This window comes from Apteryx rowi, unplaced genomic scaffold, assembly GCF_003343035.1.
Source record: "Apteryx rowi isolate R43461 unplaced genomic scaffold, aptRow1 scaffold_130, whole genome shotgun sequence".
Lineage (NCBI taxonomy): Eukaryota > Metazoa > Chordata > Aves > Apterygiformes > Apterygidae > Apteryx > Apteryx rowi.
Window position 1 is genome coordinate 935,876 of NW_020447531.1, and position 26,875 is coordinate 962,750.

Consider the following 26,875-nt stretch of genomic DNA (forward strand, 5'->3'; position numbering starts at 1 on the left):
AAAGTGAAACTAACTATAAAGAGTTAAATTAGTCTACCTAATTTTAATGATCTAAAGTAAGAGAAAAGCAAGAGAGTAAAAAAGCAGCAGAAACTGAGATATAAAATTTGATTTTTAAAAACTTACCAGTTTAATAAGGCTGGGGGTGCCATTATTATCATATGGTCCTGCCTTCTGAAAGGTTGAGTATCTTCTGTGAGACATTTACTAGACAGGATTTTTAATGTCTAGCTATAAGGGGGAAAGGATCTAACAAATTTCAAGCATTAGCAGAGTTGGGTGCATGCCTATAGGCGTGTGTATGTGTGCATGTGCATATATGTGAGAACAAAAGTGGGAGTCTTGGACAATCTGAATGATGTGGCCAGAAGGAAGAGATAGTTGTCTAATATTTGTTTACTGTCAGGCTGCTACTGTTAAAATTCGTCAATAGTCTTTTGAGGTTTAAACTAAAGGAGTCACTTTTTTATAGATTGCAGTAAGGGCTGCAGGCTTGTCGGTTTCCCTGTGAGCTGCATTTCAGTTGAGGTCATGAAAAATCCCAGCCAATAGTGAGCATTAGCAAGAGGCTTGCTGGATGTTTATGGTATTGGGCTTGCAGCAACTGAGGAGGAGGCAGAACGTATAAGCAAAGGAATCATTTACTGGCTTCTCCGGCACTTTCCCCTGTGGTTCATTTCTGAGTATTCCTCTGATTCTTGTCATTTCAGCTTAGATCTCATTGTACGATATAAAGATCATGAACATTTGACTGCTAAAAGAAAAACTCTGTTCTGTCTTTCTGTTGCCTTTTGGATAAATGAGACACACAGAAGAAATAATTGCCCTGGGTCAGTGCTTCTGTCCCCTACTAATCATAGTCTCTGGAAGGCTGTTAAGAGCACTGAAAATTAAATATAAGATTTTCTCTGGGTTATCTCTGTAATTGTATCTTCTCAGACATAGTGATTTTAAAGGCATGACGTCTTAGGTGCAAGACAAGAGAATGATAACTCACATGATCAGGTTTTGGAAATTTATTAGTTGAATATTTCCTTTCATGCCCTCTGGTACATGAGATTTAGGCATATATATCAATTTATTTTGTCCTTGCTAAAGCCCACATTTCTAATAGAAACTGGAGCAGTACTAAAGCCAAAGATTTGGCAAGATTAAAAAATGTGGATGGTTATGCAATGCTTAAAAAAGCATAAAGTTTTTTTAGATGTATAAACCCTTCCATTTTTATAGCTTAATTGGAACAATTTTTATCAAAAGATTTGATATATTTTCTTAGAATGAATTCTGACCACAGAATGTCCATATTACAGTATCCTCCACTGCTTTCATCTGTCTATCCCTCTCTCCTAATGATACGTTTACTCCTCTTAATGGCTTGATCTAGCAGTCTACTGAGACTATTTCAAGTGTAGATTTTCATGGGGGAAGGGACACTTAGTACCCTTGACACCAAGTATTAAAACATATTCAAAAATGATAGTGGTGAGGACAGACACAGCCTGCTCCATGCGTTTTTCCAAAGTAAATATGAATTTCTCTTCATCTGCACTGATAATCTTAGCAGGAATGCTTTGATAATGAGGCAGGACATGGAAATTGTAATTTGAAAAAGATAACAGTGCTCTGTTATTTGCTTTTTGACACTGACCAGGATAACCTGCTTCAAATGGTTGTAGAATAACATATTAACAGTATGCATATTTTCCTGATCCGCTGTTAGCAATATAAAGTTTTGATCCTTCACCTGGGAACATCTAATGCAATTATGATCATTCTTATTTATATACTTATCTAATTCTACTCTTTGAACTCATTGTCAGCTTGCGACAGTGTGTCCCGCAGGTCACAAACCACAAGCTATCAAGTTAATCCAGCCTGTTATGAAAACTTAGAGCTTCTTGGACTGGGTCAGGAGAACATGGCTTTGCATATTGAATAAACTACAGTTTACTTTCATCCATTTAAAATCTATTTCTTTTCAATTTCAGTGGCTGTCTTCTCTTGTATATGCTCTTATATAAGGGTCAGGACTGATCAGTGTACAATTATGAAAAGCACCATTTAGCAATGTGAATTGTTTTAAAGGAAAAAAGGAATCTTTTAAAGTCATTTAAAAGAGTCTCAAGCTCTTCAGTGTACATTGTTAGAGAATTGTACTTGAGTGTGGGTTAATCGTTTTGCTGGCTCAAATGTATTTATATTGCTGGACAGTCACATTTAGAAACAATGACCAGAGGAAACTATGAGAGAGTTAATTATGTCCTGTCTCTCATCCCTGACATACTAAATACTTCCGCTAGTCATTACAATTGGCACATTAAATCCAGCATCAGCTACTGGGGCAATTACCTTTAATTTTACCTTGCTGGAAATATTGTTGTGATTGGAGAGATTAAATTTTATATAATTAGATATATTACATAACTAGATGCATTATGATGATGATTTAAAGTAATAAAAACATCTAACTAATTTGTTGTTAAGGAGTTCTTTAAGTGATTTATTTTTAAACAATTCTATATTTTTCCTGACCAAACTGATAGATCAATGCTGATGAAAGTATTCACACAATTTCATGAAGTTTTAGCTCCAAAATTTATGAAAAACATTGCCATAAATTCAGTATTATTACAGTATGAGTATCTGATTTCTCAATGAATATGTCCTTTCATTTCCATGTGATCTAACAGGAATAATTTTCAACAAAAACTGTTCCTAAGAGATTCATTCATTATTTTTCCATCATCCTCACATAAATAGTACTGGAAAGTTTAGAAATCTGTCCAATGGCTGATTTTCCTCCAGAAGTCTTGATATTGATTACTACTTTGTGTCACAATAGTGTCATGTGTTTATCCTAGTCATATGTGGTTCAATTAATATTCTATAAACATAAAAAGATTTCATTTTACTGTTAATTTAAATTTAAATTAAACTGGCTCATGTATATGAACACATGAATTATGAAGAATTTTTATAACCAAGTTAACCCCCAAGCCATATAGTTTACTCATCAGTTCTGACAGTGGTTTTTTATTGTTATTGTTGCTGTTGCACTTTGCAAGGCAATTCAATTCTGTATCATCAGGATCCAGAATAAATCCTTGTCCCATAGCAGCTGCCTTATGTTAAAATTCAATACTATGAAATCCAATGCTATAGATGATACAAACAATAAATACTATAAATGCAGTACTATAAAATGGTAGGAGCTGTCTCTTAGCCACTCACTGAGTAATGATTTTGCTTTAGCAGCCCTGAAAAGATAAAACTAGTCATTTGGACTTAAGCCTAATCTGGTTTTGCTGCTATGTAGCAAAGATGCTTTTTGGGCTGGGTTAGCATCCACAATGTGGTGATAAGTTAGACCAGAATTTCCCCTAGAGTTAAATCAAAACATTGTTTTCAGCGAGCTGTTTTTCACTACTCAAAAATCAAAGCCAGTAAACACGAGCCAGCTGGTGCCCAGAACCAGTCTGGCGCTTAGGACAGAACCTGGGGCCCCCCAGCTCCTTCACGTGCCCGGTGGCCTCAGGGCAGCCAGGGCGCAGGTGGGCTCTGAGCACAGCTCCGAGCATCTCGCGGCTGCTGGTGGTCGTTAGGGAATGCTGATGTTCGGGATACACTTCATTATCATGTCTTAATGGCCAGAGCGTGAGAATCCAAAACAGCCAGTTGACACAGATTTTTTTTTTCCAGTTAATATCCCATAACCAGCTTGTCGTTTCAGTCCTTTTGAACAGATTCCACTTGATTCCAATGGAAAGGATTTTAGCCACATATAGAAAATTCAGTGTTTGCAAACATAGCAGATATTCATATTCTAGTTCTCTAGGGTGTGATCTGCAGCACACTGAAATTAATGAGAATGTGATTTAAATCAGGGTGTGATCCCCACAGCTGCCATCTTGGGTTACCTTTTAGCTTTTCGAAAATAAGCTGGCCTCTTTTGATATCCAGAAACTGAATATTTTACATTAATATCTATTTTAAGCATGATATTAAAAAGGCAAGTCTAGACAATATTGAATAGAAACAGACCTTTGCGTATGCCATAAAGGAAAATGGGAGCTGTCTCCTAAGGCTAAAGCTAACTATTAAACATGACATATGAAAAAAATCTCCATTAAAATGAAATTGTGCAGTGGACTGCATTATTAATACTGAAACTAAATGTGAACAAATAAGACAAGGAATTGAATGAATAAATAATCCATTTTAAAAGGTCATTTTAATAGTTCAGAACAGCTCTATGAGATAATTTGGGAGGGAGAAAATATTTTGTTTTCAAGCTGTGTTGAAATAAAAACCTATTTATTAGCTATATGAAAGATAAATTTATGTGAAAGTATAATGCTGGAATATAAGGTAGAGTGGTAACAGGTTTGAACACCCTAAAACTATAGTTTCTAGGCTGGCAAAGTGAACACACACCTTTTATCTCTGAAAGTTAGATCAATTAAATACCATGCAACTTTTCAGATGAGACTTCCAAGACTTGAATTCTGAAATCGTGAACATGATTTTGGTGCTCTACTTCACTGGCCCTGACTGCAAGTGCATATTTTTTGTCGTTGAATATTTTCTATTGCTTTTTCAGTAAGAAATATAATTTTACAAACACAATTAGAATCACCTTTACAAATAACTGATGTACAGAAATTTGTCCACTGGATATCTAACACGTGAGGCAGAGATGAGTATAATTCTATGATTCAGCACATGGTATACTGTCAAACCTTTCTGAATAAATCTTCCATGTACCTAAGTGTGTATATGCGCCTGTGTTTGTAAATTAATATTATGGTAAGAACATTTCTAAATGGTCTCATAGCTGTTTAGTTAATCTAAGTTGTAGGATGGAGTGGGAGAGTTGGGCAGAAAACAACATTTCAGCAGTTTTTTTGAAGATGTGAAAATTATCTAGAATTCAGACTGATGATAGTCAAATCAGCATATCTCCAGTTAGGGAATACCATGAAGCTGAAAACACTTTTTGAGACACTCTGTTGTATCTCTATAAAGATTACTCGCTCACAGTTCTACCCTCTGTTTCCAGTTTGCTGCCACCCTTGGGTTATAGGACCTTACCATGGAATTATGGGCTGTGTTCTTTTCAGTGAAGGTAAGCTGATTCATGTCGTATGGTTTTGGGGGACATGATATGCTACGCTGTACCTACACAGACATTCAACAGCCTTACTGGATTAAACTACTGCTTCCAGTGGGGAATGAACCTTGCATTGAGTTGGACAAGCGTTGGGCATCTGGAAGTCCCAGGCCAAGGGCTGTAGCACATGCGCAGAGCAATTCTACTGTGTGCACTCAGGGCATCCGCCATGTCCTGGACTACCGTGCACGCCAAGCTGCAATTTACATTTGCAGTAATTCTGGTATATCCAGGGTATATGGGACTGCCTGTTCAAACAGAAAATAATGTTCAAGAGCTAACATTTTTGGACTATTCAACACCAGTAGATCTGTATCAGTATGAAGATGTACCTGAGCTGGTTATAGAGATTATTCCTTTCGAGAGTCTGCTTTCTCTTTGGGTTTGGTGGGGCTATGATCACGCTCTTAAACAACTTTGATGTCCCAGTATTAGCTAAAGACTCATGTAAAATCTTTTAGGGAAATATTCTTCCCCATGTTACAGGTTGCCTTCAGAGTACCCTCCAAATTAGTTTTCTCGCATGCAGAACATACAAATATTGAAGACTTGGTTTCTTTTGAAGCTTGGCTCTGTAGGTATGGCATAATAGTTAAAATCTTCTATTTACTTCTGTCCCTTCATAACACTCTCTATCCGGTTCAATTGCCAAAGGCCCAAAGCTACTACCACTCTGAAAAAATATTTCTGATTATTTTACTGATGTTTCTGCCAACTTTAGTCCTAGAGGACTGGATCAGTGAGTCCAGCTCAGTCTGAACTTTGGAAAGTTCACATCAGTTTTGATAAGGAACTGGAATCAGGTCCTGATTTGATATAAATTGTTCTATAGATCTAAAAAGATCCCTTATGGATCTTTTTGATACAACCTCAAACTTCTGAACATTTAGAGATTCTCCCATAATTGATCACAACAGGATGCACAACATGAATTGTAACATTACATTGGAACATTCTTAAAACGGTCCAGATGGCTGTAAATCAGGAAAGCTGGTGTTGACTGCTGGCACTGAAAGTGAATATTTGACTCTAGGACAAGGCTTTAACCTTTTAAATTCATGTATTAAATAGGAGTAAACTTACTCAGACCTTTATGTATGTTGGTAGGCTCACAAACTCATTAATGTTTACAAAGTACTTTTGAGATTTTTGGCAAGAAAACGCTATGAAATTCTCCTGTGTTATATTAGTATAATAATATCTTAAGCAATTTCAGGTTCTTGAATACCTAAAATAGTTGATGAAGTTGAATGAACTGATTAAACAAAGGGAAGCTTAATATAGCTCTGTGGTGAACATCACCAGTAATGGAAGAGGAAATGCACAAAAGTACATGACATTTTAATTGAATGTTAGCAAAATATACATTTTTAAAAGGTTATTGTGCCTGAACATGCCAATGTTCTTTGCAATTTTTTTATAGCTTTTGAATAGGACCCTAACAAAGTGGGGTTATTGCAAGAAGCTGTAAGGAGACAGCAGATTTTATTAAGTTATTTGGGGTCACCACTGAAGACTACCCACCATTCTAGAGATAGAAGAAGGGACAAAACAGGCTGCAGAAAACACCAGGATAATGAATAGAACATTCTAAATTTTTAAGCCCCAAAGAAATTGGCCTGTTTGGGCAGGCTCAGGAAATAGTGAACTATCACTCAGAATTTATTTTCAGGAGGGTTTAGACTATACCTTCATTTTTTCATTCCAAACTAACAGAACTATTTGAAGAGATAATACTTTTAAGCCTGAATGCTTACTGAATTAAAAAAGAAAAACACACATACACAAACCCCACGCTCGTTCCTGAGTTATCATCACAGAAATTGCAGCTGATTTAGTGTTTGTAGCTGAGGCTAGCTAGAGATAAGCAAAGAAGCAGATAAGTGGACCTAGGAGACACCTCTGTAGGAGAACCTGAAGAGAAAGGAGGCAGCTCATGCATGCATTGGAGTGTGCAGACACTGAATCCAGTGGATATACAAGGAGGAGAAGATTTCAGGCACGGAGTACCTGGTTGTGGCAAACACGGCTGACAATTCCCAGAGGATGGGCTATCATCCTTTAGTTATAAAGAGGTTTTTGAGCTTCTGGTGATAATGCAGTGCAAAACAGAGGGTGTAGGAGAGAGCTGGAGGAAAGAACACTGGCCTGCAACAGTAAACAACACTATTAAATAATCTCTGAGATGTGGCTTCCTCTAATTGCTATAATGTCAAAAGAGGAATGCATTATGTATTCTGACTCTCAACTTTATAACTAACATGGTAAGGCTTGGGGGAGAAAAGTAGTAAGTTTTATCAAATTATACTTTTTTGTACTTTTTAAAATTTCCATGCCATGCCCAAATCTATAGCATCTTAGTGCTTTTTGATGCCAAAGGACAACTTGTTGATAGAAAGCTATTTGTGCAGATATTTCCACTGAAATATTTGTGATTGAAAAAGAAACAAACAAGGAAATAAATAATAATGATCAAAATATCCTCTTTGCAACAAAATCTGTGCATTATGATGATTTCCTTCTTATGGCTTTGATTCAGATCCTTTTTTCTGAGTTTTCAAAGGTTTTGCCAATATGAATTCCACTTTACTAAATGTTAAAGGGCCTGTTTGTGGAGAGTATATGTTTCTACCAAGTATTACAGATTTTCTTTTTTTTTTTGAATGTTTTCTGACTGTGAGACTATGTTGTTATGGTATGTACAATGTCTTATATCTACAGATGGGTCACATTCTGCTTTTCTTTTATGCCCTTAATAATTTACTGTTACTGGGATTGTTTGAATTTCCATTGGTGTAAATTAAAACAGAATTTGACCTAATGGGCCATATTTATCCCTACTATAATTCCACTTAGCTTAATGGCTTGGCTTAAGGCTGAATTTAGCCTTAAATATAGAACCACGTGCTTTTTGTATAGAGCTGAATTTTGAAAAGATGTTACCAATAACAAGGTTTCTTTTCATTACAGCAGAGACAGTAGCTGAGATTTCTCTAAGAATATCAGAAATAACAACAATTTTACTTATTCCTACTTCAGTGCATTTCAACTTTAAAACAGCTTTACAGTTCTCAGAAGAAGGTTTTTCATAATCTGATTTATAGTGATCCCAGGCACTTGGCTGAAAGCAAAAGCAGGGGGAAAAAGGTAACAGAATCTAAAGGGCAAAATCGACTAGGATTCAGTTCTATTTATAGACAGGAACACCATAATATGATGCCTTTGTTGGCACCTTTCTCCATGCCAAAATAACATTATGACCAGCTACAAGGTTTGAAATGAATTATAAAACATTCAAGGGAAATTAACCTTTACTGATCCATTCAACTAGATCAATTGCTATGGCATTTTATTTCTATGAGGTGATATATACAGTAGATTATTTGCATAGGACTAGACTGTTAACGACATTACCTATCATTTTTAACAAGGATGTGCCAAGATAAACTTCTGCCATATGTTACAAAATGAATAAGAGTACTTATAAAATACAATTGCTTGGCATTCTTCATTTTCCATATGCTGTACAAAGAATAAATTATGAATTCTTACAACACCTTTGTGCAGAAGGTAAATAGCTATTACAGTAATCCATGAAAAGATGCTAATACATGAAAAGATTGTAGATACAGCTATGTGTATTCTTAAGGTGTGACATTGTCAACACCTAGTGGATCCTTAACACATTTCTCTTTCCCTCACCCCAAAATAAGTTTATCTATATTGTTACTCAGCCAACAATTCAAAAGCGCAGGAAAACACATAAAAATACAGACATATAAAAGCCTTCAGAAGCTTCACATTTGGCTATCACAAAATCTTCACTGCAACCCTCCAAAACCTAGCTCAAAATATAGTGACCTATTTTTTCTTGAAAACAAAAAGAGAGTGGATATAATACAGATTATCTACACAGAAAATAAAATTAATGCATTCATAAATATACACACAGATTTTTTTTTGTTATTGTTTTTATTAATATTAGCATTCTATTTTAACCATTTCTGAACTGCAGAGTGAATTTTCAAAGCAAATTTTATTTGCAAAATACACTGTCTTGGCATTGTCTTGCTTTTCCATTCAGAAAGGGCAGACAATAGAAAAAAGAGGCAGAGGCAAGAAAAGTAAATCTTTCACCAGGTGATATTTTCAAATGGTGTAGTTGATCAGTATTTTTTGAGATGCAACAAGACAGGTCAATATACACCTGAAAATCCAGGTTACAATGTTTCCCCCTCTTTCYCTATAACAAAGACACAAAGGCAATTGAGAGCACCTAAATACAGAGTCTGCCATAATGGCACCAAGGAGCTTTCATATATAAGAATAAGATGTGAGTCCAGATGGAGACTGAACACTTCCTTGGCTGGACTAAGGCAAACATTAAATGTAGAAACAAACTTTTGTACCATCTCCCAGCTTTTTTACCTGAGATTTGTAAAGTATGAACACCTTTCTCTCTCCATGAACTGGTTCTAGGTACATCCCCTCATAAGACGATTTGCAAAGGAAAAAAATCTGCAATGTAATAAATGTTTCTATGATTGTATTTTGGCTAGGTAGGGGGTCTCCTTGTTTCTAAAAAGAAAATACCCAAAGTTATGTATCTCTTTTCTTGATGGTGCTTCATGTTACGATGGCCAGTTTAATTCTACCATCCACCAATGGATGCTTTCCAAATACAATGTTTCTTCTGGACTTCATAGATATTTTTCCCCTTTACAGGATCAGAACTCTGCTTCTGGTGTGGCCTTGATTGTTGTCATTTTTTTATTTCTGTTTGAAAGAGTGGTTGTCAAAGGTTGAGAATTTTCAACAGTTCTTAGAAACTGCCAAATTTTTGTTTCATCTGCCTACATCTGGAACATCTTTCCATATGCCATTTAAATCCTTTAGATGGAGAATGGAAGTTATGGAGATGGAGTTATAATTGGAGGACTGTATGAGGCAAGGGAGCCAAGCCTTGCACATTTTCATTTTTACTGTCTGCAGGTGGAGCTCAGTCTGTCCTTACCTGCTGCACAGATTAAAGCCCAGGTGTGAACTAGCATGCACAAATTGTAAGTGATAAGGCATTAGTGCTCTGGAATGAAACGGGGATCCTATCAGCTTGATAGCATCAGCACAGTCATAAGAGCTTTCCTACTGGATCAGTTCAAAGGTTCAAGTCCAGTACCCCCTTTGACCCTAGACTAAAGTGGATGCTGGGAGAAAGCAGCGCAGCATATACTTCTCCAAGTACTCTCACAGATTTCCAGCTCTCAGCAGCTCAGAGACTCCATCATGGAAGATGAAGTCTCCATATATTCAGAGCCCTCAGTGGAATCCCCTGCCAAGAAGTTGCCAATGAACCTGGGCAAATTTTAAACATCTTCACCTTCCAGGAACAAGGAAATCCATAGCTTAATTGCTTTCCATTGTATGAAGAACAGCCTCCTTTTGTTTGGTAGGGACCTGCTCCCTTCTAGCATCATTTAAGGTCCACTGACTCTTGGGCTGGAGTAGACAGTGAACAATTGTTTTGTCCTGCTATTTTGCAGACCTCTGTCATATCCCCTTTAGTCAACTTTTCTCCAGATTGAGGAGATTTGGCTTGTTTAGTCATTCTTCACATGGTAAACGGTTCTTTTGACCATTCTTTCTGCTTTTATCTGAAGGTTTCTGTTGCTATAAAACATTTCTGGAGATGGGAGACCCAACCAAACTGTCCATTGAGTGTGAGCTGTGGTACTGTGTGCCATATCCATTCTATGCACCCTCCTTCACTAATGCACAGTATGTCAGTGTAGAAACCTTAGACCGGGCTCCTGTCATTGCATGCTCCTTACTCAGTGTTGCTCAGCTTTCGTGGGTAGCCTTCATGAGCAAATTCAGGTCTAATTTATCACAGTCATTTTCCCTGAAGGCAGCAAGCCTGTAGATTGTTATCATCAGGTCTTAGTCTGCGAAAAAAAGGACAAAGGTTTTAACAACTAAGAGATGGAGGAAGGAATTTTTGCAAACTGATACGAAATTGAACAAAATGAATGTGAAAGAACATTACATAAAATCAAAACAGGRTGGTGCTGTTTCACATCCACTTTGCACAGAGTTAAATGAATATAGAAGAGGGAAAGCAGTGAGGATCACGTGCCTGATAATTTTGGTTTGGACCCACTTCTAGATAAATATGCTAACAAGGAAACTTGAGACATCATGGACAGAAAGCCTATTGGCCTCTGGTTCAGATCTTGGGGCTTCTTCCATGCAATTTTATCTGGGATTTTTCTCCAGAGTTTGTGGAAGAAAGCAAAATATGATGCATGGAAGAAGAAAAGATACCCAAAGTAGTAATAAAGGAAATAGAGAAGATTATTTTATAAAATCTTTCAACCTAGTGACATATCTTATATCATCTTATGAGTGTGATGCTCTTAATGTGAGAGCTGTTTGAAGTCTCTAGTGATAAAAGTGATAAAGCGCTAAAGCTTCCTAGACAAAAAACAATGGGATGTGTTCTAAGTTAATCTCCACAGAAAACAGCCAGAGATATGCAGACAGCTACCTGACTGCCTTACATATCTAATATGGCTTTGTACATGGTGGAACATATCACACTCATGAATAAGTTGCTAAATATGGTCATGCTGTATGAACGTCACTAACAGCACTTAGAACATCACAGCCATTCCAGCATGTGAAGTAATTTGTGGGAACTTTAACTGATAAAATAAATTTCAATTGGCTCACATTTATAGAAAATAATATACTTTCAGCATTTCAGATAGAATAGAAGATTTGCTAGAATTGCATGAAATACTCCAGAAGAAAAAAAAAAAGAAGTATAAAAATAAAAGAGTTAAGAGGCTTTCTCTGTGTTTTCCAGAGGCATGTCCTGAAAATGGAAGCTATGTCTTAGGATGTTGATCTGGAAGAGGAAACACATTTCTTGTATATTAAGGCTTGGATTTTTTTCTATTTCCCTTTAGAATACAAATACATTCAAATCTTTTTGCCATCTTCATGCCTAGCATGGTGTACACATTGACCATTTGTATTCTTTAAAGGATACAGCATAATTTTCTAGTTACAGCATAAAATACAGCCACTCTTCATTTGTCAAACTTTAAGTCACATATTCAGGAAAGAAATGCATCAAGGATTTGGGATGAATTAATACTTCTGCTGCAAGGGTGCTAGAAGTGCAGTCAGATCCCTAAACAAGTCTGTCCAGGCCCCAGATGTTTAACTCTAGTTCCATATAACTTAATAGCCTAGATCTAAGACTGAAAGCAACCTTATGGGAAAGAGGAGGTGTTTCGTATGGTGTGTTCAACATTAGCATCATCCTGCTGGAAGCGTCTACCCAGTATATAATCCTGCATAGATTCTGGTGGTAAGGCAGGCCCAGGTGATGAAAAAGTCATGGAAAAATCTCCAAAGAAAAGGAGAAAGGCAATTCTCAATGCGAATGCCTGCAGCCTCCCAGAGGCTATAGAGCTTCCCCATTTTCCTTTAGGGAGGGACAACTTCTATCTTCCTCAAGCTTTCTCTAGACACTTTCTCCTGCGAACTTCTATGGGTTCTCTCAATCTATATCTGTATGTAAAAAAAAATCAATAAAAATTGGTATGAAAGAATTAAAGGACTATCTCAACTGAACAGAAGCAAAATAAGAATGGCAGCAGTAGGCTTAGGCTAAATAGCTCATACATGGAAGTAGAGAAGGCTACAGCTCTGAGAGCAGAAAGCAAAGAAGGGAGACATTTGAAAGTAATCAATAACTATAAAGCAAGGAGCTGAAGAATTCATGGAGAGAGAGAAGTGCGAGGACACTTCCTATTGGAAGCTATAGCTATAGGTACCTTGGAGACAGGGACCATCCATCAACAGGTTGCTATTAGGGATGAGAAACAAGATTTTTTTACATGTAACCTGCTCCAAAAAACAGTCACTTGAAGTTTCTCATTACAAAATGTGATTTATGTGGTAGTAGAAATAATTTGCAAAGGGACAGGAAGTTTCTAAGAACTAGAACTTTATCTTCTACTCCCAAAAAAGACTGTAATCTCTGATTACACTGAGGCACTGCTGGTAACTGAAATAGGGGAAGGTTCCTGGGGATCATTTTTAAATTGGTTTTAAATAAACCCCTCAAATGCTGTGTAGTAAACCTCTCTCTCAAATGGGCATCTCTTCAGGGTAGGAAAGAGTTCAGCTGAAACTGTGAAGTAAATCAAACTAGGGTTATTAGCATATAATGAATGGTATATGCGAACTGAATTAGATGAGAAAAAAAGAACTACACAGAGCAAAATGGGCATGTACTGTACTACTAGCAGCTGTATAGCTAGGGAGCTTATATAAATTATAACCTATTGGATTGCAGACAAGGCCACCAGATTTACCCAGCACAACACTGATGAATTCAGAAGGAAATGAGAAATAGTACTGCAGTGCAAAAAGCACTGCAATCCAACCTGTACAGAACTTGCCCTTGTATAGAGCTGATTGTGTTACTTATTTAGATTAGGATTTTCAAAGCAGCAAGCCAGATGCCATGCTCCCATTGAAAGTGACTCCCTTAGAGTCCTCTGACAATGCAAACCCTAACAGCTAATACAACTTTATTTAACAAAACCCTTTCATAACATATTTTTTTCCCTGCTGAGTTCAGGTTGCAAAATCCTGATCTGATTGTATTACAGTATCTGCTTTCAAACCTGTTTACATAGTCAATGAAAGGAAAAGCACTAATATTACACAAATGGAAACTGCAGGTAGAGTTCTTCCATTGCCAATTTTTAATTTGTTTGTGTTTGGCCTGAATGGGTATAATAAATATCTTACAAGAATGACTGTGCTGGATAGAACTTTCTTATTTAATTCACAGGGCTTGATTTGGAGTTATGGGAGATTAAAGAAATGACCCTGATCAATCATTTCATTTTTTTGATATTAAGATACCAAGATTTGCAATCTGGAGTATTATAGCTTAAATAAAGTCAATGATGAAACTAAAAATAAAAGAGATCCCCCATTCCAGATTTAAAGAACCATGAAAAGTGCCCCAAGCCTGAAGAGATGACAAGTAAGCAATGGAGAAATGCTATGTCTCTATACATTTCTGCCTTTCTGATTGACAGCTCGGATCTCTGAAAAGTTAAACAAACGTAGTGCATTCAGCAAAGGAGCAGCAGAGTTAAACTCACAGTAGGGAGTATGTGTTTCCAAACTAGTGTTGCTTATGTTTTTACTTTATAGATGATCACTCTGTCTACATTCACACGCAAAAGACACGGGTGCTTTTTCGTTTTTACAAAACACCTGTGTGCAACCTGGGCATTTTTCAGATTTTCTGTGAAATGGACACTATTACTAGATGTCTTAACTTTAGCTGAGCCCTGGATGCCAAAAGAGAATCATTTAGATATTAACAGACTCCTCTACTAGGGAAGGAGCTTGGTACATGTGTGTTGCATGGTCAATAGGCCACAAGTAGGAGAAACACATACAGAAGGGTCCTCCGCATTGCAAAGATGGCTCTCCCACCCATCCCAGTTGATGAGATGTCCTAGCCAGAAGGATAGCTGTGTATGAAGACAAGGGTAGAAAGTAACTGTGGTCCTTGATACGCAGTCACTAGAATGTGACAGAAAGCTGCAGAGCCTGTAAACCTCCTCTGGTAAGCCAATAAATGCTGTGATGCTCGACAGTCCTGTTCACTGCATGATGCTGAGGGCTAATCCCATGATACTGCACAGCCCGCCCAGCTCTTCTCCTGAGCGACACAGTCTGCAACTCCAATGGTCACGCAGTGCTGATCTCCTCTAGGAAATGCTCTGCATTTTGCAGGATCTTTCTTCTAGAAAGTATGTCCATAACTCACATAGACAGTACATTTGGGGACTATTTTTATAGAAAAAATCTGTTTTGATCAAACTGAATTTTGCTGTATGATGTTATTAAATCACAGAAGGATTGCATTTTTCTCAAAACTTTTACTCTTCATCCTTCAAAGGTCACCTTACAGAAATATTTTGGCACTCTGTCATAAATGGCCTAACCTGCTTTTTCCGGGTCACTTTAATGAAGCTTAATGAGAGTCTCACTTCACCTATACCTGACCACACAAAGCTGTCTATCTGGATTTATTGTTCAACTTATTTTGGCATGCAGGATTCACTCAGAAAGAAGGAGGATCTTGCCTTTTTATCAGCTTTCCTAAATCACAAAACCACTATTAAACTGCAAAAGGTTAATGAAGTCCAGACATGTCTGTCAGATTTCAAAGTGGCAAAAAATGTCAATTGCTGTTACTTAAAAATGTCATTAGCACATCTGCTTAATTATGTATGAGGGGCATGGTTAACAGAGAGCCATTTGGCTGCCACAATTTGAGCAAAGGAAGATTTTTAAAAAGAATAAGGCTTGAAGTGTCTGACTAACCACATCTCTTCTTCTTGCCCCACTTCCGTGCACACAAGCAAACACACACGTGTACAGTATGATCTTTATTGGTGAGACTGAGTTAGAAAGATATACACAGAGAAGCTGAAAAAAATAAAAGAGGCATAAAGGAAAAAAAAAAAAGAGGAATGAACTGAAGAATGTGAAGAAGAGAATAAGGAGAGACACCCAAGGAGATTCAAGAGAAAATGTTAGGAGCAGAGATTAGCTATCCCCTTCTATAGCTTCTGGACCTCATCTGCCTAAAACTGGGGCTGTCAGATGCCAGACCCTTATTCTGAGAGCGACGAATACATATAACTTACTGACTTCCTTGAGAGCTGCCTGGATCAGCTCTTTTCATTGCCAGGCCCTTGGAAACCTACTGCTCAGGAGGGACGCAAGAGAATAATACAAAAATTGGCATTGGACAAAACAGAGATTTATAAACATTCTTTATAGTTGGTTGTTCATGATAAATGTCTGATATATTTAGGAAAAGCTTGTAGCTGAATATTACAGTTCCTCACAATTTTGCACTCAGGTTTTTGTATTCATTTAAATCTGCTCTCAAAACAGAGTTTGGGGACTGTGAACCGACAAACTGAAGCAGAAAAATATCTACCTGTTTCATCTTACTAATGTTCCTTCAGATTTAGCCACCTGGCTACACATAGGCAGTCAACACTGTTTCCATGCAAGACTGCTTGCTGTGCATAGCAGCATTAGGCTTGTAGCTAGTGATGGGGGTCTCTGTAGAGGCTTGAATATCTTCTTGAAGACACTGAATGTGAGGGCTACGTTTCTGACTACCATGAGATTTTGCCAGCAGACAGATTTTGCCTTTAAAAATTTTGTTTTCTTGGTATAGGAAAACCAACGACTTCAGATAACATGATGAGACCACAGAGAAGACCTCACAAAAGGGATATTACCTTTGCTTCAGAAAAGCATATCTTTCTTAATATTCAACACTTTCAGGCTTCAGAAAGCTTCAGGGACTTTTAAAGATGTTTCTCTGATATGTTGCTGAAAGAAATGGGAGTACAGGGGAAACAATAGTTGCAATTCCTTGTTTTGCTAGAGCCTAGGTTGGTTAGTTGCTCTGATACACTAGAAAGAATGCTCTATCCCCTGTATCTAAGCAAAGGTTGAAAACTTTAAAATGCATCTAAGTTAAAATATTAGGAGCTGCCTGGAGATGTACTTTTTATTAAATGCTGCATTAGCATCCCAAATCTAACTTCTGTGCTAGCCCCAGCTGACGTTTCCCAGCATAACTTCTCCAGTTGCTTATACTTTTAACAAAGTCAAAAAAGATATAATGAATAAGACTCAAAATGCAAATTGCCTAGCCCAGATACTACTAAACAGGATAATAACCATGGCCTGACAGAGTTTTCTGGGTTGTGAAATCCATGCAGAACCATGGTTACTGCTTGGGGAGATATCCACGGGCAGCTCTGAATGTCACAGGTATACAGCTGCTTGTGGAGTTCTATTGGTGCAGCCCACTTCGAGCTATAGCATATACACAGTCCTAATGTATCTTCTGGAATGGGCAATAGGGGATAATCTGCAGCATGGGTAGCTGTCTGTAGCTCCTGAGTTGTTGCGACTTGCAAATGGTTCACATGCAACTCCTGTGCCACGAGGTTACGCCGTGCTGTGTTGCTCTGAGCCCTGCTGCAGGGCGTAAGGAACCAGGCAAGCTGCTGAGATGGATTTCACCAAGCCATCCTCTGCCTCAGGGGTCTGTCCAGTCTTAGCCCACATCAGAGTGCCACATGCCCTGGAGGGTTAGGAAAGTAGGCTACAGATGCTGGTTAGGGAGAGTAATGTTCTCAGTGAGTTATCATAATTTTCGCTTAAGCTAATAGAATTGCCTATGGTCATTTTTCTACAGACTCAGTATTGGAATAGTTCAAAGAATACTTTTCTTTGTGGAGGAGAGGACAGGGGAGTTTTCTTCCAAAGGTTATTTCCTTTTGCTTCACTGAAGAGAAGTCATAGAAATCTACTCTTTCTCTTTTTAATCCTTCTGTTTAGAAAACCTGGGTCACTACAGAGTCAGGCTATTCTCCAGTGATGTCTGGCAAGCAGGACCACCACCTGATACTACCTGGCCTGTTTTCTGTTAGTGGTCTGTGAAACCCTGGAGGGGGTAATAGGAGCTGACCACTGGAACATTTTTATTGTAACTAAAGAGAGCCATTACAGTTTTGCTATTAAATATACCTACTCACTTTCACTGGGTATGATATATATTGTCCTGTTTTTCTCTGTTCCAGGTATTAATTTTCCCTCTTTATCAGTTATGTTTTGCTAAGGAGAAATTTTATGGTATAGGATAGCACAGAGTAGTGTTGTGTAGTTTAGTATTATTTTAAAGGCCTTTGTTCTCCAGCTATTCCCACCTGGCATCTCTTAACCTTTTAACGCAACTTTAATGATAAAAAATGCATATTTTATACTCATGCAAAATCAGTATTTTGTCTCCTGAAACAAATTTGATGGTGTGTCTACAAGTGGGTATTCACCTTGGGCAGAATGCTGGACTCTTTGAAGACACAGATTTCCATGAAGTTAATACCCGAATCTTTGTAAAAATGAGTTTGGAACCTGAGAGATTAATATAGGGAACACATAAATGTCTTAGAGAAAGGTAGAAAGAATGCCATTTACCAGAATACCAGATTTCAGCAAAGAGAATAGGGGCAATAACAGTCAAACTCTCATTCCTCTTTTTCACTAATATTGTATTTTCTACTGCTCAATAACAAATCTCATAGACTTGTAAAACAATCAGTATGGACCTTGACATGGTGGCAATGTTTAAAATGAATCATATTCCATTTGTTAAAAGCATTAGTTCAGGCTGTCAATGTTTCAAGGATTTTTTTCCTTGTCTCTCCTAGAAAAGTTCAATTGTTAATGTGATTGCATATTAAGGAGAGAAATTTCCACTCGTGTTATTCTCATCATTCTATTTGTTCTCACCTCTCATATTTTCTGGGAAATCTGCATCACATGGTAATTGGAGCAGTACTTGTTCAGTAAGAAACAGTCTTTTTGAGATTCCACARTCAAAGCATACAAAGGAGTGGTATGCTGAGAGTTCTCTTCTTCCCATCTTCAGTTGCTATATTTGTCTTCTTAAGTCCTTTGGATATCAACATAGTAGAAGTAAAAACTGAAGATTACAGAAATAAGCTTTTCACTTTGTCAATTCAACTGGTGTATGATAACATGAATAGCTTGGGTGCGAGTCCTTTTCTTTCTTTCAGTGCTCCTGTTTGGGGAAGAAAATGTTCCTGCTTTGGGTAATAACTATTTTGAGCTCTGGCACAGAACTCAGATTCTTAAGAGATCATTTATATTACAAAGGCTCATTCTGTACTTCCTCAGTGCTTGGAGGCACATTTCAGCTTCCAAACCAAAATCTTTTTATGGGTTTTGAAAACAAATTAGGAGTTTTTCTTCAGCTTTTTAAGATGAAAAAAAGGATATGAAAGCAAAAGGCCAATTAATATTCCATTCTATCTGAAAAGGAAAGAAAGTTGGTCCATCCTTCTCTATGTTTCAAACTGTTCTCTGAAATATATTTGACCCTCACACAGTGCTTGTGTAAAAGGGATTGTATTTCTTAAAGCCAAATGGGAAAATGATTCATAACATCCTATTCAAGATGACAACTGGGCTGATGGCCTAGCTAACTACATATCTGTTTCCAAATGTGCTAAATTTAAATAGACGTAATCATAGTACATATGTGATGTTACATGATGGCTAGACAGTTTAGATGCATTCTTGCCATAGAAGAGTCCAGCACGTAAGACTGGGTTTATTCACATAATTTAGACCTTCTCTTGTTTAGCATTTTTGTGTAGACGTTCAATCCACTTGTTGGCCAGGGAGTGATCTCAATGAAGCCAATGAAAAATTTACTCAAAAAGCAAGGGCAAAATACAGTATACATCTCTTCATATAATGACAGGGCTTTCTATTTTATTGCCTGAAAGCAGAATTTTGATCTCCAGTATTGATTTGGTGAATTTTAACATATTTTATTTGCCCTTCCATGAAAGATGATATAGTGCTCTGTTTTACTTGATACGTTATCAAGGTGGAAGTCTATTTGTCCTTCTTAAATAACCGAAGGAAAGAATGAACCTCTTGTATTACAGATAAATATAGTTCGATGGGACAAAAATGGGAGAAAGGAAATCACTTTGGAAGTATTTTAAGACATCCTTTCTTTTCTGATATTAGTATTTGAGTCCTATTATTTTAATTGACCTAAATAATTGATGTGTATCCAGGTTGATGCTTTGAATTATGCTTTTAAAGTCCCTTCCTCATGCTCTTATGTGCTTTCAGTTTTTGCAAAATGGACTTGACTCTTCCAGTGAGTACTCTGTTCCCAACGACAGTGAGCTATGTTTACCATGGAAAACGGCCCTTTTCCGAGCCAGCAAGGCCTGCTGCTCTGCAGAATGTGACTGAAGATATGAGAAGGGGTTGGGCTTCTGCAGAAGGAGATGTAGGAGCAACACAAGAAAAGGCAGGCAAACCACCCAGCAGCAATAACTTAATAACCTAGGGAAAGGTGCTCTGCGAGGAAGTTTCTACGGGAAGCCCTTTCAGAAGAATCAGCTCTAGGAGTGTAGTGGATAGCCTGTCTCCAACCTATGTTTAGGGGAAGTGAAAGCAAACGTAGGAATTTAACAAAAATTTTCTAGGAGCAAATTTAGCCTCTCTAATTAAACTGAATGATCGCCTCATAGGTTTAATTTTGCCCCCCTTCATTCTGTCAGTAGTTCCTTATTCTGAGTATCCCATGAGATTCAGTAGGAGTTCTCTCAATGTGGCTTTCTGTGTGAACCTGGATGGCACAAGCAGCTCTGTTTAGCATATGGCAAGGGAAATGCCATATACAGTTTTGTATTTTTGCATGTAAAAATTCAGAATAAATGCCTTTTACCAACTAGGAGACAGCTACCACTAGAATTATTTAGATGTTACATAACAAATTTAAAATAGGGAATAGCTTTTCTTTTTTTTATATATTGATACATACCTTTGGCAATTATCCAGGAGTGTTTTAAATAATGCAAAAAACTGTGTTCTTCTGGAAAAAACTTTTCTGCTGTTTTCATTTTCCAAGCTTATTGTCTAAGTAGCTCCTACCCACAGTTCTCATGCATCTAATTAATAGCCTACACTTGTGCAAACCAGGTAACTGCTTGGGCAAAACAGCACATTAGATGCCTGCGGATCCTGCTAGAACAGGCTCTGTACTTCCAGCCGAGTCAAACTTAAAAGGCATGTGAATTTTGTTTCTAATATTATTACTTTATTGACTTTCACTTGGGAACTGCTCATCAGAACGATAGTGCCTGAATGACAGCAGAGGGCTGGTGTTGTTGGCTGGCGTGAGAACGCATGCAAAGCTTTTGCCTGAGGAGACAGGAAACACAAACTGTATGAGTTAAAAAAAAATTATTGCCGGTATGCACAAGGCATTGCAATACCCATACCTTAGAAATCTGTTAATGATTCAAAGTCATGGCAGGAGGGAAGTGACAGTAATTGCTCAGGCTGTAGCTCCAAACCTGTCATAAATTGGACTAGTCTGTTTTTCCCCTCTCTATTTCTGTCTCAGTCATCTGTGTGGGATTCCCTCCCCCACAGTCCTTGCTGCTGCTGCTGCTTAGGGAGGAAATACAAGCAGAGACACCTTTGTGTGAGAGATGGATGCAGCTGTAAATGTGTCACTGCCGAACCATCTGCGCATGACTCATAACTGCTCAACTTTGGGGAAGTTTTGAAAGAAAACTCTTGGTACAATTAATAAATAAAAGGTTTTTCTTTTTATGTTACTCCCCTCTCCTCGTCTGTGTGCTCCACGGTGCTGCTTATTCCACATTTCAGGGACAAAAGGCATGCTGAGGTGTTCGTGCCGTCTGTAGATAGCAATGTGTGTGAAGTAATTTGAATGAAAATTTCCTGATTTTGTTAGGATTTTAATATATAAGGTTTTTGCTTTCCCTTGTTAATTTGCAGGTCCCCTGAATTGTTTCTATCTCAGTTTTGGACTGTTTATAAAATGAATTAAATGTAAAAGGTCATCTTGATCATGAAGCCATCTTCTAGCATTTTAGAAGTGCAAATTTTAGAAATATGTTCAGCAGTTTAGCTTTTTTAATTATTATTATTATTTTAAATTTAGGCACAGATGCAGTGCAGCCAGCTGCTTTGCAAATGTCCTTTTGGTATTTGGACAAGGTACTCAAATACTGACCAGTGCAAACCCTTTTTTTTAAGATTCCTGGGCCCTTGGAGAACAGGTTGTTATTTAGTTTACACTGTGAGGTTGTTACATGTAGAGACATATTTCTGGAGGAATAGGAAAAGACTAGGTGGAGAATAAAAAAAGATTTTCTTATACCAGATCTGCTCCAGATCTATGTGGGTATGACTATAAAAATCCTGGACCTCATCTGCATATTGATATCAGGCCAAGATGACTACACAGGCCCATGACTTTGAGCAACATTACACTTCACACCATTCTCCAAATACGAAAGACAGACCTGTGTTCTTTATGTCCTGCCAGTGTCCTCTTTGGCCTAAAGCTGTCCTCTGCTGTTAGGATGGTCCGTGATACTAGTTCATGCACTGGTAACAGTGAAAATGCACATCTGTGCATCAGGTGAACATGAACTGGTCTGCATGATCTGCACAAATACACCATGACATATCCCACTTAGTGTTAGATAAAAACATTTAGATTGGTAGCAATATTGTTCTGTGCTTTCTATATAATCGGTGGAGAGGAATAATCATCTGCAGGTGGCCACTCTGGTCTTAGTGTCTGAATGCCCTGCAGAAATACTTTTCTCTTTCCATTGCCAGGCTCTTCATTGTGAGTAATTTAGGTACCTCAGAGAAATGTCTCAAGTTAGCAGAATAAACCTGAGCCAAGTTTGTTACTAGTGTAGCTGAAATCCAGAACACCATATCTTTGATGCTGTTGTCATTTGAGAGACTTATATGAATGACAACAAGAGTGTACGAACCCTTTCTGCAATTCTGCCTTCCTCTTTCAATGTAGACATTGGGGATTTTGAGGTGTAGAAATGTAGCAACAAAGAAGTGCAACAAAGCAAAAAGCTACAAGCAAGCAAACAAATAAGGAGGCTTAATCTGGGTTAAGCAAAGTCCCTGATCATCCTGCTATGAAAAAAAGGTCTTTCAAGAGGAGTTACTTCAAAAATTTGGAGGCCAATTTGTTCATAAAATCTGAGAAACTGTTATGAATGTGAATGTTAGTGAAAGCATTCTGCAGTGCTTTCGGAAATTCTTAGGAAATTTTTAGTGGCTGATGTCTGAGAATTACAAGTGTCAGTTTCTACATGGCAGAAAAAGACTCAGAAATAACTACTCCTGTATTTCAAATAAGGTATCTTTTTCTTCCCTTAAAAATTCATTTCACACTGTTCTCGTTCTCACTTCACTGGAAATGATTCTCTGAGGTACTGCAGCAGAGGAATGAAAAGAATGGGGTGCAAACTGGATGAAATGAAAGTTATAACATTTAAATGAAGTCATGCTAGATACCTTCTCTCCCCAGTCATTCTACTGTGGCTCTACAAGAGCGCTGGAGACGCATTGCTCTTACTCTACAATATGTTACTGCATATGACAAGTCATTTGAATAAATGGAATTTTGTCCAAAGATGTGTGTTTGAATGAGAAATAGCATGATATTAACTGTTTCTTTGGCACATTACACTGCTTGCTGCGTGCTTCTCACATTGCATGCGTTAGAGAGTTGCTGAATCTGGCAGCCCCGTAAGAGGTGAGACCGCTGCAGCTCTGTGCCCCAGGTTTGACCAGGAGCAAGGCTGAGCATGTATTCCCAGTAGGCACCCACACAAACACACATATGCAACATGTCTATACATATATACATGGTTGGCTACACAGATCAGCAAGGACAGATACACTCAGCACTCACATAAATACTACCAACAGCCTCATCCTGCTCCCCTTGCTGGCTGATCAGGAGGGAGGTCTGCTAGCGAGATATACATATATTTAGGTATTAAGCTGGGCTTAGACCCTCAGTTCACGCAGCAGCTGCCTCTGGATCCCCATTCTTCCCAGTTGCTGGCACCTGGACATATGAGCCCCAAGGCCACAGCTCCGCTCCAGCTGTGGGTAAAGACCCCCTTGCTCACACCAACACCAACATGCAGACACGTCACTGGGCTTGGACATGCAGCCCATCCAGCAGCTGGCCCTGGATCCTCACTCTCCCCCTTTGCCTCCTGCACAGACACACACACACACACACACACACACACAGAATAGAGTCTCTCACCTAGGAAAACAGTTAGAAATGGAGTTTAACAAAAGGATAGGATGGGCTGCGGTGATCAGGCACAGGGCACAGCCAGACAAGCGTACTGAGCAGCCACCTGTTTAATTGTGACTGGCCCCTTTCATCCCCTTCTCCCTCTATTTTCCCATTTGTTCCTCCCCAAATCACCTTGATCCCTCCCTTTCCCCATCTCCCTTAAGTATCCCATAATGAGGCTTTTGCAGTCCCAAAATGCTCTTCCTGGCATCCCCTAATGAGCCCCCTAGCCCTGGCAGTGGCCCCTTTGGCTGGTACATGCAGTGCTCCAGGGAGCCTCTCCATTGCCTGCTTGTGCAGGTGCCTCCCCGGCCACGGGGCTGAGGCCCTCCTGGGATGGCCCTGCGAGGGGTCGGTCAGGGGCTGCATCTCTCTGACCGGGCTATTGGGGCTTCCCCATCTGCCATTGTGCCTCTGGGCTCCTTTGTATGTGTGGAGATGTCACGTAACCTAACAGCATGCAAACAAAAATATGAGTTTAATAAGTGTAAAGCACTAAGTGGTAGCATTCTTATGGAAGACTGCACTTTGAGATTGTCCCAGTATTGGCCTGAATTAGGGAAATTAGATCTCTTCTTTTCTGAATACACACATTTCCAAAGGCAAAGGATTTCTGAACTCCACTCAGCTCTGACTACATAGCAAGTGCCAGCAAGTGTGGTGACTACACATCCAGCTCCTCTCACATTGCCTGGCTCCCCGCGGCTGAGATAATTACTGGGCTGCATAGCAGAAACAGGTATCCTTTCCCAGATGATCATGCACCTGCATGAAACAGTCATGTGCAGTTGTGCTGGGCAAGCGTTAGACACCGGGAAGGCCCATGCTGGCAGACGTCTCCTTGGTGGTGGTGCAGAGCCTCCACATTTTGCTGCACATGTCCGTGCACCAGGCTCTGCCAAGCCGCACAGACCCGCACAGCAGAAGAGTAATCAGTGATAGCAGGGCAGTGCATGAGAGACAGGGACTGAGCCGAAAGAGGCTGAAAAATGAGTTTCAGTGATTTGCATGTCAGATCTGACAGGTCTTCCAAACCTTGGATATGGACATGAAATCTCAGGGGATTGGCACCTAATGCATAAATTTGATTCTACTTCTGTTTCAGATAACAAAATTTCTGCTGTTATCTCTGGGCGTACAAACCGCTGCCTCTCTGCTGGGATGGAAAGCTGCCCATTCTCAGTGCTCTGCCAATTTTATTGGCTCCAAGTGCCAACTAAAGCTTTGGTTGGATAGCTGGTAAATGCCACCGTCTCTTCATCAGAAAGCCTTTCTTCTGCATCTGAAATGCCACACTAGTGTCACAAGCCTGTTGTTGCTTCTTTATGTATGTTGACATCCAAGTTCATTGAGCAATCAGCTAACTTTTACCCTTTTACCTCCCATTTATTCAGGCATCATTCTGGCAAGCATGTCAATGCATGAGGAGTCAAATAGACCATGCTAAGGAGAACTGATTAAATAATGAAAAAATAGCTTGGGAAACTGTTCACTGAACAAGAATCTGAGATCTGATTAGCCTGTATCTGAGCTTTTATTATTCATTGCTTGTATATGCTCCTACAACTGAAAATGTGTTATATACAAATATTTTAAGAAAGCAAATTGTAGGCTTTTACTTATAACTACTAACATCAAGGAATTATTCTGTCATCCACTTGTGTTGAAGCAGAGGTAAGCTGTTTCTTAACAACAGGTTTTTGTAGCAATGTCTACTGCTTCAGAGGCTAAAGGCTCTACCCATATGTCAGAGGCATTATCTTTTCTTTAAATTCTGATGTACATCATATGATGCATACCATATTCAGCCAGCAAACTTTCCAGCATTGCTGGCTGGCACATCTTCAGTCAGGCCTCCAGTGAGAAGCCAACATCAAGTCACTTTTCAAGTGACAAACCACAAAGCAGAAGTGCTTTGATTAAATTCAGCTTTGATTAAATACTTGAATACTCATTATGATCAACTTATGAATAATCCAAGGATCAAAGAGAATCGTGAACATGATTGGCTGAACTATTCTAAGTAGGGAATATGTGTATAAAGCAGGATCAGGGACAGTTTGTGAACAGAGGAAAGGATTAAATCTGTCAACTAATTGGTCATACTGAGTAATGTGTTCAGCTCCAGTGATGGTCCAGAAGGGACAGTGCTGTTTCAAAATAGAAAACTTTTCCTTTTGCACAAGATCTGGGAGACATCTAAAGGAGTTCCATTAAAAAACACATTTAAAACAAGCCCATGAAGAATATATCAGTACTGCTAACAACACTGGTAGCCGATGAGAATTTTACCCCTGAAAAGGGAGAATAACCAGAGACTCCAGGAAGTCCATTAGGGCATAGTTTCTGGCATAGGCAAGCGTGCAAATAACAACTCATGAGGTCTGAAATCACAGTAGGTATCTGGCTGATATCAGACACCACTGAAGGTATAATACTTCCGGATGAAAGCATATAACTGCAGAAGAAATATGTTCCAAGATAAATCCCTGGCAGGACTTTGAAATTACTTTGCACTTGAAACCTTGCATGCATTTAGTCACTGAAACAAAAGCCTGAGGTCAGATGTCTAAGATGCCGTTGGGAGGTGCAACAGTATGAGGTTAGGAAGCAAAAGTAAATCACTGGTCAGCAGATATAAACAGATTGCTTTGGACCAGCCCAGGGCTCTATTACAAACCTGGGAGGAACTCCAGGTTTTTTTGCATGCTTTGTCTTTTCAAGATATAGGCTCAAAGTCTGCAATCGTAATTTTGTCAGAAATGAAAAACTCACTGGATAAACATAGGCAAAGTTGTTGATTTCTATAATTTTTTTTTGATTTTGAACATTTAGTTAGTCACACCTTCAAA